The following is an 18,632-nucleotide window of genomic DNA, read 5'->3' as shown; positions in this document are numbered from 1 at the left end:
CATGGACAGCTCAGAACATGAGTGCTGACTGCAAAGCTTGCAGATCACACAGGCAAGATAAGCATTGAACTCAAACTTTCCCTCAGTCTTCTTTCCTCACAATGAATATTCATGAATGTTTTAGGAACTTGCCATCTACACTTCTACTTCCAAATAACTTCATTACAATTTAGAATTTATCGGTGCAGTTGTACACATCGGTAGATAACACAAAAGCTTTGTATTCACAGGACCTTGTTTCTTCCTGTTGCTCTTCTGGATCTTACAACAATCCTAGATAAATGATCCTTTACCTGATTCTACAACACAAATAAAACAGCCAAACAGCAGACGAGAGGCTATAAAAAAAGTGAGGTAAGGGAAAAGAAGCCAGTTCCCATATCAGTCCTTCATAATTTTGGCAAACCGTTAGTTTTTGTTTAGTCTCCTTTCCTGATGCTTAGGAATGGCACTGATGTCAACATACAGCCCACAGTTACAATAGGTCAGATGTAGACACCTTCCAGGCAACAAAACCAAAGGCAATCCTGTAATGAGCCATAGGACTCTGAAGAGCTGTTAAATTGGCGGTGTTTTTTTCCCACTCCCCCAGATCTGGAAGATTGTTCAGCCTGGTAGCTAATAGTATTTTGTACTGTAAGATGAAAATCTGAAGTCTCGTTATTTTTAAAACACAGAAAATAAAACAACTTCTGTGTTTACCTTCCTGTCTTCTCTCAGGTTTGAAGTCAATACCTGTATAGTAGCACATAAAGGTTACCACTGGAAGCTGTAATTTGCACCTGGCCCGTAACAAATTAAGATGCAGGATCTTCAGCAGATCTTTCCACAATTTTTACTTCAAAAATGAAATAAAAAATTAAAAAAATAAATCCATTGTCTTAATTCAGACTTCAGTCTTTAAACATGCACACAAGGACATAGAAGGAAAACATTTCTTTAAATTTAGTTTGAAAAAAAGTGAGTTGTACTGCCATTCTATCTGTAACACTTCACATTCCTCTTGTCCTATTTTCACAGTCTCTAAGTAAGGGCTGACAAAAGGAATACAACTTGATGACTAGCATTTCACTGTATCCTTGTGAGGACAAAGAATGTGAGGCTGCTGGTAGAGGAGTCACCAGAATGTTTTTACGCCCTCTTGATTTTTATGAGAAAAATAAAAATTGTTCACAAACAATATCACCCAACGAACGTGCTTTCTCATTGTCTGTCATAAACCCAGCGCTATACCTGCCATCAGGGAGGTAATGATCTAGAACAGTAGATTTTCTAGACTGCTGCTTCAATAAAACCAAGGTCTATTCCAGTGCAACACAGTTTTTCTTTCTCATTGAGAAGTCTGAAATACTAACCCCCAGAACAGTCTTTTCAATTAATGACTAGTGTTCTGAAAGCTGAAGTTTTACCTGGCAACTGTAAAGAAACTCTGTAATTTCTCTCTATTTTTGTTTTGTTTTGTTTTTTTCTTTTTAACCTATTCTGTTGTCTCCCTCATTCACACCATGAAATGTGCTGTAGTGCAAGTAGCTGTTAAGCCAATAACCTGAGGTTTAATACCTGCAGAGAGCTTTATCTCTAAGTGATAGGCGTTCCCCTCAGCCCTATCCAGAACCCATCCTATAGCCACTTCTTACTGGTAATTTGATGGTGCATTTGATGTATGTGACATTCAGGTGTTACTCTCCATCAGTGGAACTGCTGCTGCTGGAACACTGCAATATTCTTACTGGCTCCTCTCTGCTGGGGTAATCAGATATCAGAACTGTTTACAATCCACCATCTGCATATTCACCTCTGAAAAGGATTAAATAAAAGTTAAATCTCTTCAGCCTGGTTTCAGCCCAGAGCTGAAGAACTCCATTTTCTGCTTGATTATGAATAGATCATGAAGTTATAAGCATTTGCTATTCGAATATACATTTATATATATATAGAGAGAGAGAGATAATGGAGTCAGAACAGATGCTTGAAATTCAAATTGTATTATTTCAGTGTCATCAAACAGGTAAGTTTTACTTTCTGCTCTTCATTTTCACCCCTGATTTGATGAATATGTAAGCACTTCCAAAGTAAATGTTTACATCCATATGTAACTGGTATTTTTTGCCTGAAATACTCAAATGGGAATGTGTAAAAGGCATTTTGGTAAGCAGGTGTATCAGTAAATATTGGCTGACATTCCTGATGAGTGGATACAAAATGGGGAAAACATCTTCAGAACCAGCGATGTAGTTAAATATATATATATATATTCAGATGTGCATTTTTTGCATTAGTCAACCTTGCATTACTAATATGTCTGGAAAGACAGATAAAACTGTGGAAGCTGAGATGACTTGTCATATGGCTCTTGAGGTCTATGACAGGCTACTTAAGGAAGGTTATTATATGTCACTGGAAAGGAATTTTTTTTTTTAAGAGCTATTTTTATGTTTCATTCTGTCCATGTATAGATGGTAATTTGTGATCAGCTTGCTTAGTTCACTCAGTGCTGCCAAAGAACATCCCATGTTATAATCCTCAATTAAGTCAAAGAAGGTCAGGTGGGGCCCAGCAACCTTTCCAGGAAGGCACGCCAAATATTTTTTTTAACCTACCAGCTAGATATATACCACATATTGCTTCTCAAAGAGACAAAATGCTCAGGACTCTCATATACACAAGTCTGTGTTTTTGTGCACAACAGACACTTCCACTGAATTTGGAAGAAGGAGTAGAGAATGCCTGTGAGTCACAAACATCTTCCTCAAGACATCACAGCTCCTATCGTTTGCTTCTGCTCAAACCCTCCTGAGTGCCAGCCAGAGGCACCTGCGGTTTCCCATTTCTCAAAAGACAGAATTACTTAGAGGGACAGCCCCTTTCACACAAAATAAATAGCTTACACATCTAACCTGTGGGGTGGGTGCTTCCACTGGAGTGCCCCCTAGTCTGGATTTCATGACTTTGACTGCAACACAGTGGAACTCCACTCAGCCTAGGTGCTTGGGTTTCTTGTTTCCAGAAGCTCAGGAGCATGGGGTAAGGAAGAAAAGTTGGAAGTTGGTTCATGAAAGGAGACAGGATACAGCTTGAGCATAGTTCCTTACACAAGACCTGGGGATAACTCCTGGGTCCTCCAGTTCTGATTTATCCTTAGCCTACACTGTCATAAAGTTGTTAAATGGGAAATTGATTATACCTTGCACTGAACAGAACAGCAATTTGTGGGATGATCCATGTTAAATACACACCTGTGGACTTTTGGACATTTAGTCCTTTTCAGCCTTGGCATTTTGAAAAGGACCTGGGGATGCAGGTCAATAGCCAGCTGAATATGAGTCAGCAGCATGCTCAGGTGCCCAAGAAGGCCAACAGCATCCTGGCTTGTATCAGAAGTAGCATGACTAGCAGGACTAGGGAAGTGATTGTCGCCATGTACTCAGCTCTGGTGAGGCCACACCTCGAGTACTGTATTCAGTTTTGGAAGGAAGGACATTGAAGGTGCTGGAGCATGTCCAGAGAAGGGCAACTAGACCTATGAGGAGCAGCTGAGGGAACTGGGGTTGTTTAGTTTGGAGACGAGGAGGTCCTGGGAAGACCTCATTGCTCTCTACAACTACCTCAAAGGGTGCTGTAGGGAAGGGGGATCAGGCTCTTCTGCCAACCAACAAGTGATAGCAAGTGATAACAAGACAAAAGGGCCTCAAGTTGCACCAGGGAAGGTTTAGTTTGGATATTAGGAAAAAAATCTTCACTGTGAGGCATTGGGACAGGCTGCCCAGGGAAGTGGTTGAGTCAGCATCCCTGGAGGTATTTAGAAGACGTATGGATGTTGTGCTTAGGGACATGGTTTAGTGGTAGATTTGGCAGTGCTAGGTTAATGGTTAGACTTGATGATCTTAGAGGTCTTTGCCAACCTAAATGAGTCTATGATCTTTTTCATATGCTGCAGCCATACATAATAAATCCCTCAAATGTCACCACAGAAAACAAGATGCCATGAAAACTGAACACACTCAGTATTTGTTCCATTGTGCTGATGCAGTAACAACTTTACTTAGTTGGCAACTACAGGGATAAATTTTTTAACTGCCAACATTGCAAATTTATGGGGACATGAAACCAATCAAGCTTCTTATGGCTGTTAATTTTATTAATAACAACCATTACAAGTAATTATGCAGCCAGAAACCAATAGACAAGATCTTAATATGTAGAAGACAGTGTAATCCACACACAAGGGGTTATGTGGCTGAAGTGCAAAGGCTGAGCCTTGCCTAGTTTTGTATAGAGGGAAAACTATTTGGGAAAAGAAATAGCTCCCAGCTTCTTCATTATGAAGCTCCCAGCTTCTTCATTATGAGAACTCATGTACCGAGTGGAAAGCCATGCTGACACCATTCTGCTGCTTACACTAGGCAATCATGCCAAACTTAACAATTATTTTAAGCAGCTTCACGAAACACATTTTCCTAGTGATGTATTTGAACAACTAATATTAAATGAACTCACACAAAAGCTAGTTCTTTTCAGAAATAATTCACTGGGAACTAATCAATACTGTATCTCTGGAGTTACTGTTTTAATGAAATTAGAAACTAAATAGGCTTTGCTTATGCTTTCTGTTTGCTTACATATTTCTTACAGTCAACATCAACACTGTTTAAAATGTTGCAGATGTGTCTGCCCACAGATCCTTGGTCTCTTTTTTTTCCCTTAGCCTTCACTTAATAGAAAACTCAAATTGGTAGTGTGAGCTCCTAAATTATAGCCATTTGTACTGAGCAGTAATCCCTGCAAAAAGGAAATGAAATCAGACAGAAAAGATATTCTACAACACACAAAAAGCATTGCTGGTGTTGTGCAGGAAACACTAAAAGAAAACAAAAACTTACCACATCTCTGCAGCTGGTGAGTTTAAAGTAACATCACACGTGATAGAAGAGAGTAAAATGGAAATGAGAGGTTTACCTCCCAAAGCCACCTAAACACAAAGGTTTGTAAGGTCCTGTACCACACATCAAGTACACACAGTGGACTTGTCCTCTGGATATTTTTTTAAGTTACAAGGCACCATGCTCCAGAACCTGGCCTTGCTTTATAAGCTGTCAGAATCCCAAGCACTAGTAGGTCGACCTTCACTGCCTAATCCTGAGTAGCAGCAGCTGGAGAAAAAACTGGTACACTAACTCCACTAGCCCTGTCATCTCAGATGTCATAGTGATGAAATGCCAGAAGTCCTCTTTGTGTACAAACTTGTTCATGAGTGCTCTCTGGGAGAGCACAAGTGAATGCTTTTACACATCTATGAAACATCTCTGGGCTGTTAATGTAAGGAAACTGAAAGTAAAACATGGCTGCAAACGGTAAGTCTTGGTTAAAAAAAAAAAAAAAAAAAAAAGAATTGCAGTCCATTAATGTGATTAACGTGTACTGTAATAATGACATATAGATCTAAAAGAAAACTTCTAAATATGACTAAATATGCTAGGTTTCTGTCTTCTCAGTGTGTATTCTAACATTCATAGAAGCCAGCAGACAGAAACTGAGTAAAGATTTACTTTGGTGGAACTGCATAACTCCTCTCCTTTCTCTCCATTAATAACTGGATTTAAACCCTCTCTGGCCAAAACATCTGAAAAAGGCAAAGTAGGAAATAAGCCGTCACTAGTCAGAAGGTAGACTTTCCTGTCTCATGATGGTTATTCAACAGGGGAAGTACATATTTGAATCACCTGATCCAAATGGTGTCGCATTAAGTAAAAATGACACATTAGGAAAGATAGTGGAAAAGGTAAATGGGTAACAGATGGGAGATTAAAAACAAAATTACACTTGAAAAGCATAGAGGAAAGGGGGTCAAAAACATAGACAGAAGGTTTATTTTGCTAATAGGTATATTCATTATAGGAACCTACGTTCATACACTGCTTTCCTCAAAGGAGGTATTCTCAGATGAGAAGCACATAAAAGAGACACAGCAGCCATGCAGACTGCAAACCAATCATGAAAAACATAAAATATTGGCAAACGCTGCTCGTAAGTGCTAGGAAAGCCACTAAGCTTTATTAAAATGCACATTAAAACTGAGCACTCAGTTGTCGTCACTTTCCACTACTTTCTCTAGCCTATTTTGCTCCCTTCCTACTCCCCTTCTGCCAGGATAGGTTGGCAAAGCAACTGAGCAGAATCATTACTTGCACAGGCTGGAAGAGAAGCTGGCCTCCGTGGACTCATGCCAGGAAGGCAGGATTGAGTGGCAATCATCTTACCTGCATGGAGACAGACAGTCCTTTCCTCTGCAGTGAGATCAGTCGTTCCCAGACTGGAGAGAAAGCAGGGACTCCAGCCAGCCTCCCTGTGCCCTGCACAGCGCCTGTTCTGCTGCCTCCCCACCTCCAGGAGTGCACCTTGGGCACATGGGGAGCCTGCCAGCAGCCCAGTTCCCAGGACAGAGCACTAATGGGCACATTTTCAGGAAGCAGCCACATTGAGATGCCAACTTCTGCACATCACAGATGTATTTCAGATTCAGAGTACTCTACTATATCAGGCACCCACGTCCAAGGCAGGTTAAAATCTACAGTGAGGAAGGCTGTAACCCCTTACAGCAAAACTGACATTGATTAATCCAGTACATATGAATAGGATTTGTGCAAGGAAGAAAACTGCCTTTCAGAGAACATCTAGATACAGAAGTAAAGGCCTTTTATAACCTTTCTATCATGTACCTCTATCAGTGTGAGGCACTTTGAAGAGACATTTAAGAAATAGAGGAAGGAGGTCTCAACATCACTGAGCCTCTAGAAAACTCCACCTCATTCAGTTTTCTTCTGAACCCCTTTCTTCACGCCTTCAGCTGTCACATCCTTTCATCCTTACTGCAGGAAGATGATGTTCAATGGAGAATGTTAGCACAGTCCTCAGAAGAAGCTAATTTTCCTTTCTTTCAGCTTAATCTACAACAATGAGCTTCAAGTACCTTCACAAAGATTCTAAGAATACATAATTTTTAAACTAGAAATAGGTGGCGAATAGCACAGTGAAACAGGTAAGCTGAGACAAATATATTGAACACTGGTATTAGGAGCGTATTACAGTAAGTCCCCACAGTGAGAAAGAAAACAAAAAAGTCACAGACATCATTCAGGATTCAGAAATATGCCATACAACAAAATGTGAACTCTTGCTGATATGTGCAGTATTCATCACCTTGAAACTGAATGCACAAATCTGAAACACCATTTTCTGGTTTCCTTTTCGGGCTGGACCCAAAGAAGAAACTGCATGGGAATGATTTCAGTTATAGTATATTGTGTTAGAACAATGCACCTTCATTCTCAAGCAAATGTTATCTCCTGCCAAAATTAATCTTGACCAATATATACTTCCTTTCACTACACTGGAAAATAATATTATATCTCTAGCATCCTATGCCAGAAAAGATAGAGCTCAGACAGGAAAAGAACTGTCTGCTACCCCCAAATTCTCTGATGTTTGTTGAAATCTGAAGGCTGTTTAAAACAAAGAACCGCTTGAACCCCATCCTTGGAACACTTTAGTCCACCCACTTTAGAATTGGAATAACTTCATGCAATCAAAACTGACTGCCTCGCCTCATCCTGGACAGTGTGTATGCTAATGATGATAGATTCCTAATGATATTACAGGAATGCTACACATACTGACTGGCTCCTAGGTCCCAATCCCTACTAACACAGACTCCAGAGCAGTACTAGCAACTATGCCACAATCATGAAACCACAATCACTACTGCAAGTGAGATTTACTCTTTACAACATATTTTTCCTAAAACCTCTTCTCAGAGTTTCAGAAATAATACTCATTGACCCCAATTATTGAAAATGTTAGTGAGTTTCTTCAGTGATTGGATTCAGTAGCACAACTGTGGATAAGTACCACAAGAACTATTTATAATACTATAGGCAAATTCAGAAACAGCATGTCCCTTCCTGCTTGCACTTCATTAACAGTCCAGGTAAATGCTGCCTTGTTGACTGTTTAGCAAAGTTTATTTTAAAGCTACATGTTACCTGAATTGTATGTAAAAGAGCTTATGCATACCACCAAAAAGGGTTAGCACAACACATCGCATGGTTTACCTGATCCATTGCTACTTGACAAAAGCTAAGCATCATGCTTACAAAATATGGCTTTAATTTTGAAACAAAAATTTCCCTTCAAAGGGGACATGTACTAATTGTTGAATATATTCCAATAAGAATGAGTTTCATGAAAATGAATTGGTTTGCCCAAGCCAAAATAGCTTCATGTTCATTACACCGTTCATTAGGATGCATTTATTCTGCCCTGTTCAGAGTCAGAACAAATTTTAAATACAAAAGGGAAAGAAAGCTTTATGAAGAATATACCAGAAAGCTGAGTCACTGAGAAATTGCTGAGATTGGTCACAAAGTAATCCATAGCACATCCCGAGAAGTAACATGCAGATGACTGTTTTGTACTACTTTAATGCTTATAGAAAAGAATGACAGAAACATTTTAGACTGTGGCTAGGATTTTAACGTACTTGTATCCCATGCCATTTGGGTTTATTCAGCAGAACCACATGGATATTCTGAAGTCATTCACTTTGAAGAAGGTTGCTGGCTGGACTATTGCCAGTGACCTTATAAATTACATAATGCAGAAAACCTTCTCATGGCTTTGTCAGACCAAATACGTTTCCCCCCTCCCCAAGAGATCCAGGCATTCAAACATAATCCCAGGAAATCCTCTTGTATTTACAAAAGATGCTGTCATCCCAACTTGCTCTTTACAGCTCCCCCCCAGGTGTGGTTGGATACTTCCAAATGAAGTCACAGGAAGTACAGGCGTGTCTGTGGACTTGCAAAGTGCCCTTCTGGTATCAAATACCAAAAGGTAGAAACAATACGTAGCCTTTATGCTCACCACTTCATATTAAGCAGCCATCTGAGGAAAAGTTTTGACAATATTACTAAACCCTATATTTATCTGCTCCGTTGGAACACCCTCAGCCTCGTACCCCATGAACAGCAAGCAACACAAGGCTGAGAGCTGCATTACACAGGCTAGCCAAGTTCTCCACCCTGAGCATAAACTTCCCATATTGTGCTTTATTCATGCTGCTTAGAAGGCAGTCAGACAGCCCCCGCTGTTTTTGTCCCTGTGGCCCTCTGTGCCCAGAGCAGGGCATGTTTGAGTCCGGTAGCTACAGGTATCCGGTGCCAAGGGGGCTGGAAAAGGCCAGAGGCTGCACCCCACGTACTGGCCTAGATCTGTGATAAGGCCTGGCATGCGGTTTGCATGAAACGAACTGGCAAGCAGCTTGCGTGAAGATCCAGGAGGGAACTCCCTTCCTAGTGAAACTGCAGATATTTCCCACACAGCGTCCTGACTCCTGCCCACACACGGCGCTGGTCTCTCAAAGCCCTAGACCTGGAGGGATCCGCCTTTATCTCTTCGTGCCTCCCAAAGATCTCCTCCCCCACTTCTGGCACCGATCCCAAACTGCAGCTGTTCCAGAGAAATGCAACAGCTCCTCTGCCCCTGCTCCTCCTTTGACTCGGGCTGATAGCAGACGTCAACGCGTGGACTCCTTCCCAGGAGGAACACGCGTGCAGCCGGAGTAATTAGGCCATAGTGCTGCTTATAGGGCGCCCAGCTCCGAAAGGAGACAGCTCAGCTTTTCAGACATGGGCTGTCTACATGACTGAAAGCATGCGCTGTGCCAGTGGGTGCAAACTGTGGTAATTAGAGCCCCTGGTCTACACAGTCTAAGTCTGACTCAGTCTGATAATTCCCATATTTCTATGAAAGCAACTAGTCTTTTTCCTTTAATCTCTCCTGCTTTTTCCATCTTTAAAAACCAAGGCTTTCCCTTAGGCACGTGAAACCCCAAGGACATCTGCGATGCATTTGGAGATGCCTGTAATTTTATGTATAATCTTTTAAAGGGTTGTTTGATTACTGGAAGGCAATTTACTCTATAAAAACAGAGTTAAACTGAAAAGCAGCTTGCCTGCACCAGGCAGGAAAGAGCACAGTTAATTTTCATACAGCTTAGGCATTTGGCTACCAGTTCAGGAGGAGGGTTTTGCACTTAGGAACTTTGGGAACCTTCAGAGGGGCCTGAGCTCTGCTCTGTGAGGACAAACCAGGTAGGGGAATACTCTAGGACAAGGCAAGTAACATTTTCATACAGATGTAGAAGAGGCTTGTACAAGTCAGGCTAATCTACTAAGTAAAAAATCAGGATAAACTTGTGTAGGACAGACCATTTAATTAGCTTTAAAGGAACAGTTCCTGAAGTAATCAGACTGCTAAGGGACACGGACTTCAGTCCCACCTTCCCTCCACTCACAGGTCAGAGTCCCAGTGGCCTCCATTTTTTAGCAGGTAGAATTATAAAGAAGCCAGGTCTGTACATGGATTATTTGTTTTCATCTTTCTTTAGTCCTCCTCTCCAAAATTCACTTCTTAGCAAATATATAGTGCTGTTTTATGTACAAGCCTCTGCTTCTAGACTGAAAGGTCCTATGCTAGTGCACCTACAAGGTCAAAAAACAAGGCATGGCCCAAGGACTAATGCATCACCAGTCTGCTGTGAGGGGCTGTGACCTGAATGATTGAACAGAAGAGCTGAAGAGAAACTCAGACAGGGTCAGACCATAATTCCCAGTCTGTGAGGATCTTTTCTGTCTGTGCAGGCCCTTCTCATTCCCACTCTTGCTCCAGTTAAACAAGAGCCAGCTTCTGTTACCACAACACCTGCAAGCTGCCAGGCCTGGCCAGCTGAAGCTCCAGCTGCCCTTCCAAATACCTCCTCTCTGGGGCAAACATGCTCTCCCAGCCTCTTCCTTCTTTCTGTCTGGGAGATAAGCCATGCAGCACAGCCAGGAAATTAGCAAGAACTATCTGGCAAAGTGCAGCCTTGAATATCCTATCCTGCCCAACCCACCCATACCACCCCACAGTGACCAGACTGCTTTGAACAATGTTTAAACATGTGCTCCAAAAGGTAAGGTTAGACAGCACCTGGCCTAGAAGGGTTGAATCCCCAACAGCTGTGCAGCATCCTATTTGCTGCAGCATGACAGCACTACTTTCCAGAGCCTGGATGCCTGGCAGAAAATAAGGGTAAATAAAAATTCTCTCCAGACTAAGCAGGGGAAATAGAGAAATGGGCATAGAGAGCAGAGGGAGAGAAAAAGAGAGAAAACATCTTCCCACTCAGTCCTCAGGCTCTTCTGGACACTTACACATATCAACACCACTGAGTGCAGGAAGCACGGGTGGTGAGAGGAGGCTGAAATGTTTTGCCCCAGGATGATAAACAGCTCTCAGAGGCTACCCCTGGGAATTAACAGAAAGAAGTCGGCCTAAGAAAAGCTAATAGGAGAAGCAATGACAGGAAAGAGCAACTGCATCGCTGGCTGCTAGTACTTCAGCTCTCCAAGTTCGGCTTTCCCCTCCTCCACATTCCTCCCTCCCTCCTTCCCCCCCCCCCCCCCCCCCAGCTTCTTATTTCACATCAGGATGCAGGTGTGATGGAAAGGAAAGTGCTGCAGGAGAATTCTGGTCTGCTCCTAACAATGGTTTAATCTACTCGACAAGCCCTTCCCCTAGGCTCTCTCTTGCTAAAAATATTCAACTCTTCAGCCTTTCATGGGAGTTTAGCCTTAAGACTGTGGGATCGGTGCTTTATTTCCTCCTTCAGCCAAACTTTTCTTTCTTCAGGTGGCAGAACTAGTTCTTTCTGCCTTGCATCACCACTAGCTTTGATAGGCTGCCTGATACTGAACATAAGAAAGCTCACTAAGAGCCACGTGCTAGTCTGGGTGAGGCAGTGGTCAGCCCTGCATTCCTCAGCATTGCTATGATTCCTCCTCCTTCGTTTTAACCACTTCAGGCACAGCCCCGCGAGCCAAGCAGGTTTGTCCCAAGCTCCAGGTGCAGTCAGGGAGGGGGAGAGTTCAGGGGAAGCTTTGCCAGGAGCACTGCAAATGCCACCTCTGGGCTCCTGCCCTGTGAGGGCACTCGCCTCACTGACCAAATGGCCCTAGGAGCCTCACTGCAACAGTGCTAACTTCTGCTAACACACCTGAGCCCCTCTGATCCCAATGTGTTCAAGGATTTCTGGAAACTGCCAGATTCCAGACAAAGATATTCAAGGTCCGTCATGGTGCCATAGAGCTAGTAATTTTGTAATGACTGTGACTTACAAAAATGTAAAGGAATACCTGGTAAGATTGCTGTAAACTGTTTCGCTTCAGTAATGCAGATCTGCAAAGCAGTAACTGCTTATTCCCATATACACTGTGGATTCATAAAACCTTTTCCTCACCTATTTCTCAGTGCTCTCTCTGCTTCTACTTCCCTTTTAGTGAATCTTTCAAGGTAAAAATGAAAGATGTTTTATTCTTCACGTAAGTTTACAACTTTTTCATCAACTGCTCTGTACTGCCTCCAGTGACATGCGTGCAATGCAGTGTAGACTAAGTTACACAGTAAGGAAGTACAAATTAACCACATTAATGGGGAAAAAAAACAGTCATTTATCTAAGCATCATGCAAACACTGTGGTAAGCAACCTTTCATTAAGTGAATCCCACTTTAAAAACATGTCTTTCACCCAGTGCCTGGCCTTTGTAAGAAGTTGTTTTCTTCCTCATGAGAACAGGAACACAGAATAAAGAGAGAAAACCCTGCCTCACAAGGCTTTCTATTTTTAAGTAGATATCTGACATAGTCCTCAGGAGACAATGAAAGTCTGAAAGCAGCAGCCAAGAGGAGCTGAAGTTTAAATCTTCATTCCTTCCTTCCCCCAGTGCACAGAGTTCACTGCTGTCAGTCTGTCCAGGGTTAAAACGTTTCTGCATTGTTTTTCTATTCTTTCTCAGTCTCCTGTTTTCCCAGTATTCTTTCAGCATCCATGACTATTATGGGAAGAATACTTCCATGATTAATGATCAAATACAGATAAGGTTCAATCACTGATAATATGAATATGAAATCTGGAAAACTGTCGGAGGCAGCAAATTTGATATTATCTGATCAAGGTTACCACAGGCTGCTCTAGTAGTTTTCACCCTTCAGAGAAAAAGATACTGAGTGATTTGTCTGGTTTATAAGGGGAGGAGTTCCAGTATCCTGCCTTAGCCACCTGGCTGAATCTTCACTAAGGGTAATGCACCAGATGCATCTTCACTTTATGTTGGCATCTGACTTGCTACTTGGGCAACCAAGTAACTCCTCTGCATCTGAAGGCAAACCCAAGCCTACCTCCCCCAGTAAAGCAATTCCTTTGTTGTAACACAGCAGCAGAGCTAGCCTGAACACAGCGTTACAGACATGTCTTGCCTTCAAATCTGTATTTCCACCCCAGGCTTTTTTGCCCTTCTGTGCTCCCATTAGGCTTCTAATGCCACCACAGTCTACATTATAACGTGACTTGTACTTTCTTCCCTATTTGTTTAAAGCTCCAAGCTTAATTCTTACACTGTTTATGGAAATGGAGTTTAGTTCTCAAACACAGCTCATTCCAAAAGCCCTTCACTTGAGTAGAGAGTAGATGAAGATTTGCAGGACACAAGTTGGGGAAAGCTTTTTCTCCACAACTCCTCTCAGTCTAATGTCAGATAATTCACTCATATCAATGCCTGAAGAGAAAGAGACTCCTTTGTGGTTACATTCTTTCAAGCAAACTACAGAAATTAAACATAGGGCACCTGTGTGTTTTACTCAGAGGACAAGCCATGCCTTGTGGTTTATATTAGCGAGTAAGAGCCTCTGAGTAGACTGGAGCTGGATCTGTTCCTCCTGAGAAAAGTGACAGCATGCCATGACTTAGCTGCTTGCTGGTTGGGCTTGCAGCACTCTGAACCTGAGCATGAAGACACATGGGAGAGGAAGGGAAATAAACAGTAAATGAATTCAATGAAAGGAAGTGGCTGGAAAATAGTGACTGTTTTCTTTTTTAAAGACACCTGCTGAACATGACAGTCTGTTGGACGACTAACACGAAATTTTCTGTACCTATATCACTATATAGGCATATGGTAATATACAACTGTGACAAGATAAAGCTGGGTCCCGTATATAAGGAGGCAAAACCCCACCTACAAGGGCCTGAATGAGGCAAGTCTCACTCTTTGCATTTACAGTGAACTGTTAAGCTTTTTGTGCACACACAGTATTCTGTGCTTTTAGTTCAATCTCTCTTTGATTACAGACAAGATTCTAGGTTTTTATTCTCAGATACATATTATTACATCTGTGACTTGGTAACAGCAGTAAGCAGACCTAATGACCGACTCATTCCCAAGGCAAAGTCTTCTGTTTGTACATGGTCTTCTTATGCCATCTAGCGGCCATCAGGAAATGGTAGTAAATAGAGTGGAGCACTTCATGTATTTCCTTGACAAGCAGGAGCAGATGGAGATAAAAAAAAAGATTATCGTTTCTACATATGAACAAGGAAAATCTCAATACAAATGACTAGACTTTATCTGAGAAACTAAATAATGCAATAAAAAACTTTTTTCCTACCTTTCCAATATACAAGAGATAGAAGGAAACACATCCCTCCAGTGAGAAAAATCTGCTGCACGACTATGTAAGTGAAAATACGTAGCCTTTGATCCAGAAGGATTTTCATGCTCTGCAAGGAAATCTCACAGATAATAGTCATTCAAAGGGTCTTCCACCTCTCAAGGCTGCTCTCCATGCTCTTTTTCACACAACGATCGATCACTCTGCCCTGCATCTCCAGTGAGATGTGAAACTGTGAAGTGGGAACCCACAGATATCTAACAATGTTAGTGCAGTCAGAATTCATAGGAAGTGAATTCAATTTTTGATACAGGCATGTTTGAGAGTTTTCCACCTTTGATTCCCGTAGATGTTCTTGTAGTCTCCTATCTCAAGAATACTCAATAAAAGAGTGTCTCAAGTTGTATGTTTGGTTATGAAGCCTGTCATTTGTTCAGCATAAGTTGATTGGAAGTCAAGCCGCACTGACTCTGTATTCTGGATGGATAATTGGTTCTACCAAACAGCACAAATTTATAACTCTGCAGTCATTTGGAGTGAGCACTGCACTAGCTAATTGCAGCATCAATTACAAACTGTTTTCAGCTGCTAATCAAATGATCCACAGAATATCAATTATGTGCTAAAGAAATTCACTCCTAATTCCAAATAATTACATTCTTGAACTTTGCAATTTGTTCATCAACAACTTACTAAATGAAACTGGAAAGTAATACCACAGAGAGATGCACTCTCTTCTATTTACAGGGAAGGAGGTATTTAGAATCTCCCAAATTTCCTGCTGGCAGTTAAAATAGACAAATGTTAACAGCAGCTTGCTGTAACCTTTCTTTATTGCTCCATTCATACTTCTATTCTGTGTTTCATTGTCTAATTATACGCAAATGATATAATAAACTCAGTAGAGAGGAAGACACACTGTGGAATAAGAATTGCTTTTTGTTGTGAATGGAGTCCAGGTGCTGTACTGACATAGAAAAGGAAAGGAACAAAATGCACAAAGCTCAGAAAGTACCTACATCAAAAATATAGTATAAAATGGATGTGAAATGAAGGGCAGAGAAGAGGCTGAGTTAGATCACACTAGAAAAATGGATAAACAAGAAGCAGTCATTACTTTGCTATTGTTCATTCAACATGAAGGCACTCAAGGTGTACCAGGTGGAAGGGAGAAGCAAATTGTAGCTATTGTAGCACAGTGAGACATTCAAGACACAGTTTATTTGAGGTTTGTGTATCAGGTTTGTCTCTCGGGTCTCACTGAGCTACAGAAATGAGCTACCAAGCCCCATTCAACTCATAGTGTACCCATAAGCTGAAATGCAGTCTAGAATACTACATACAGATGATCAGCTGTAGGCCTGACTTCCTAACATAGCAGACAGCTTGGAAATACAATTTCTCATTTCAAGGGTAGGCTGAAATACAGTTCAGCATGAAACAGATCCTAAATCTCTTTCAAGTTATTACACTTGCATATGTAGCTTTGGTCTCCAAAGCAGTAAAAGGAAATAATCACAATTCTTTCATGCTTTCTCAAAAAATGCAGTTAATGAAAATGAGTCAGTATCTCCAGTGGCTTTTGATTTCTGAAGTGATAGCGCATTTATAAATATTTCAATGCTTCCTTTTGAAGTTTGCTTTTCTTTCCTTTGCAGAATCAGCTACTACCAAAGTTAACTGACAATACACTCTAAAAATCTGAGAATCTTCTACCTTCTAACATTTTAGAGAACTACATAAAATACTTGATTACTTAATACTTAAATTTATAAAGCCACGTATAACTGTTCAATACTCTGCTTATAGATTATACCACCTCTTTGTTTTGACCAATACTTATACTTCACTGAATTTAAAATAATTCTGCTCTCAACACATGCCTTGTCTCCATTCTCCATCAAAAAGAAATTACAACCAAAATTAGAGAATAAGGTGCAGTACCATACTAAACCTATAAAGCACTTTGAGAAATAAAAGGCACAGTAGGCAGGTGTGGTGCCATAACTGTCCTACTCGGCAGCAGCTAAGTCTTCACTCAATAGTACCCTTTCACATATTCTCAGGAGTCACACAGATTTTTCAGTAGCCCCACAACCTCTGTAAATTATGTCTGCTCTAAATTTAACACATCTCAACTCTTCAGCAAGAGCAAACAGAATGGCCAGAACCCACACCACTATGACAATGTGGGAAAGCTTTTTTTTCTCCTCATCTCTTTCACCATTTTAGATACTTCTGTGTTGCCTACTAGTTTCCACTTGTCTCCCTGTGTTTCTTTTTTCTTCAGGTGTAATACCTGAAGAACAAGCATACTGGGGTACAGAGGTCACACTATTATAGAAAGTGGCCTAAGACCTTCAGACTGAAAAAGGGCTGACCACGCTAATTAACTAACACACTAATTACTAATTAATGCTATGACGCCAAAAATACCCTTGCTAAAACCTTTCACACGCCTTACCCCAAATGCCTCTCCCCCACATAAAGTCTTGTGCTTTTAGGTCATTAGGCCCTCATTAACTTCATCCAAGCAAGTCATGGTCAACTTTTGCTAGACCTTGAGATTCCAGCAAGACCTCTCGGTCTGTTGCAGAAGAAGCATTCTCACAGGCTCTTGCAAGTTTAACAAAATATTTTGGCTTTTTTTCCCTTTTTTCTCTGGCTACTGGTTTATAGATATGTCTATCCAAAGCTATTCTTTTAGGTCACCATGTTAGGGAAGTGACTCGGATGAACACTGAGTATGCTGCTTAAACAAAATCAGAAGTCAGAACTGACTGATTACCTCACATCACCAAGAATAGTTGCTGTAAGAGATTTACATCACATCTCATACCTATTTGTCCCTGGAAAGCAATGCCAAAAGTTTTTATTACCCCTTCTACCTTACAATACTACTTTTGTGTACATGTGGTTCACAGTAAGCTCGTGGGGAACATATTTCTCTTTACCAAAGACTGGTACCTTTGCCTTGGTCCCACAGAGAATTGGTTGTGACAGCCTTCTGCAAGCCGCATGAATCCCATGATCAAATTAAATGAATGTGTATGAAAACACTTAAAGCCTTGTGATGTTTGGACCATTTACACAATAAAACAATGACACAAAAGTTTCATTAAAATCCAGCAAGTAATTTACAGAACACTGTCCCCACTGCATATCCAACAGAAAAGAAGTCAGTCTGTTAAAGCAGATCCTCTGATCTGCTCCAGATTTAAATCCCGCCTGTATTATGGCTTTTATGGTTCTCCATAGCTGTGCTTTTGTCTACCCTACTCTCAATATACATACTTTGAACTTGATATTTTCAAGAGCTGTTCCTCTGGACAACTCCACCAATACAGTCACATTCTAGGAAAAACTGTGACTCCAGTCTCTCCCTTTCAAGCCAAGTCACTAATGATCTTCATGACAAGATCTTACCATCAGGTAGGAGAGGGCTCAGGGCAGCCTTATAATAACTCCACATAACTCACAGCTCTCTTCTGAAAAAATGCCTCAAACACTTCCTCATCAGCTGCTATGTCTCAAAAGACTGGGTAACTGATGCTTAAGGTTATGGTCATCGCATATCTCGCTGATCAGTGTTGTTTTCCCACGTCTTGGACTGTGCTACCTGTGTCTTGGACTACCTTTGTTGTCTGTGTTTCCACCAGCAGTTCAATGCAGCTCCAGTTTTGTAGCCAAGGTTAATAGTGATTCCACCCACACCACCACAGGGTGTGATTTTTAGCTGGTAACTTGTTCCATTCCTGATTTGAGCTCCAATGACTCTCTCCAATCTTAGATTTGAAAGGACACATTGGCCAGCTTTCATACCATTAAATGCTCTCCTTATCACTTACACTCCACAGACAGAGGGGAGATCCATCCATATGAGGCAAAGACTCAACAGGTTACAGCTCCCTTGGATGTCTTATACAGGTCACGTTAGCCAAAGAAATAATGAAATGCCTTAAGAGTTATGAGTCATGATTGCAATGCCTGTTCTGCAAAAGCTGAGCGGATAAGTAAGCTCAGGTGGGCAGAAATCTCCAAAAGTAATACAGCAGACAATCTCTTCCTAATGATGTCTATGGAGGTCTGCC

At 41.3% G+C, this 18,632-nt stretch overlaps 1 protein-coding gene across 1 annotated transcript in view; it reads right to left on the bottom strand.

Annotated features, from left to right (window-relative positions):
* PLEKHG1 (pleckstrin homology and RhoGEF domain containing G1) overlaps nt 1–18,632 on the bottom strand; it is a 198,284-nt gene that overhangs the window by 178,841 nt on the left and 811 nt on the right. The gene's annotated exons all lie outside the window — the stretch shown is intronic.

Source organism: Anas acuta, chromosome 3 (assembly GCF_963932015.1).
Source record: "Anas acuta chromosome 3, bAnaAcu1.1, whole genome shotgun sequence".
Classification (NCBI taxonomy): Eukaryota; Metazoa; Chordata; class Aves; order Anseriformes; family Anatidae; genus Anas; species Anas acuta.
The sequence above is the reverse complement of the archived record's forward strand: the minus strand, read 5'-3'. Positions and strand labels throughout refer to the sequence as shown.